This window comes from Echinops telfairi, unplaced genomic scaffold, assembly GCF_000313985.2.
Source record: "Echinops telfairi isolate 266 unplaced genomic scaffold, ASM31398v2 ScPeMD7_7400;HRSCAF=8409, whole genome shotgun sequence".
Lineage (NCBI taxonomy): Eukaryota > Metazoa > Chordata > Mammalia > Afrosoricida > Tenrecidae > Echinops > Echinops telfairi.
This window is the reverse complement of record NW_022111300.1, coordinates 30,574,411-30,575,733: the sequence shown is the minus strand read 5'-3', so window position 1 is coordinate 30,575,733 and position 1,323 is coordinate 30,574,411.

Below are 1,323 nucleotides of genomic sequence, written 5' to 3'. Positions count from 1 at the left end.
GGAGTACCACAGTTTATATCAGATCAGAGAGTCTGTTCTCTTTTATGACTCTGAGTTATGTTCCACTTCTTTCTCCCATTTTACCCAGGATCTGCCAGTCTCCCAGAGGGGTCTCCATCTAGTGTTTCTGGTCTGAGGGTTGCGGAGGCTGAGCATGGTCCTTAGAATTAATCATGTTCATGTGTCCTTGTTGCCCTTCTGTCTTAGCTCGGGACAGGGAGGGACCAACAGCTGCACTTTAGATGGTTGCTCCCAAGCTTTGAAGATCCTAATCATTACTCAATTTTTAAAAAAAGAGATGAATTCAACATTAGGGATATTAAAAAAAAACCACTGAGTAAAACCCCAGTGAATCTCAGAAGTGAATATAATACTTATTTGTGAGTAGAGTCGCCAGATAGCACAAATGATTGAGTGCAAGACTATGGACTGAAAATTCAACAGTTCAAGCCCATTGACAGGTGCTACAGAAGAAAGGTCTGACTGTCTGCTTGCAAAAGAGAACAGCCTCGGCAGCATTTTGGAGCGCAGTGCTGCCCTGACTCCTGGGGTGACATGATCGACTCTAAAGTGTTTGACTCTAAAGTGTTTTCTTTGCTTTGTTTTATTTGTGGGTTTCCAGTTCATATCAATAGACTAGGGACATGTATCACCCACCAGTTTTTAATTCAGAGTTTTTTAAATAAGAAATATTTTTTTGGAAACTATTTTTATAACTGTGAGTTGCATCACAGGCAGAGCATGGTCCTTCATTATTTCTCTGGAGCAGTCCAGGGCATAAGAACATGAATTACATAAATGTTCAGTGACCCTAGGGCATGATAAAATAGGGCATTACATTTTTTAATTTGGGGGATGAGGTGCCTAGCAAAAGAACCACTTGATTGTTAACCACTTGATGGTTTTAACCATCTTCCCAGAGACTCTCTGGGAGAAAGCCTGGCAATCTGTAAGAGAAGATATTCAAACAAGCTATAAGGGTCAGTGCTTTGTGCTTAGAGGTTCTCACAAAAGGGTACAATTAACTTTAAATTCACGTCTGCTTCTTAGAAAAGCTTTAAGGATTTTTACTAAGAATTAGAATATAGTCTTCAACTGACTATCACAGGATTCTGTGTATGTGAATGGATGATACTTGCCATAGTAGATATAAGTAGGTTGTCAATGGTGGTCTGTGGTTTTCCCCACTCCTTCTTTATATATTATACCTATGTTTGCTTTCATCATAAAGGAAAGAGAAGGAGATCAAGGCTTGGACATCCTAGTGAATGCTCAACTTAACTTCTCAACTATGCCCTTTCTCAGCAGTTGGCTATTGACTCA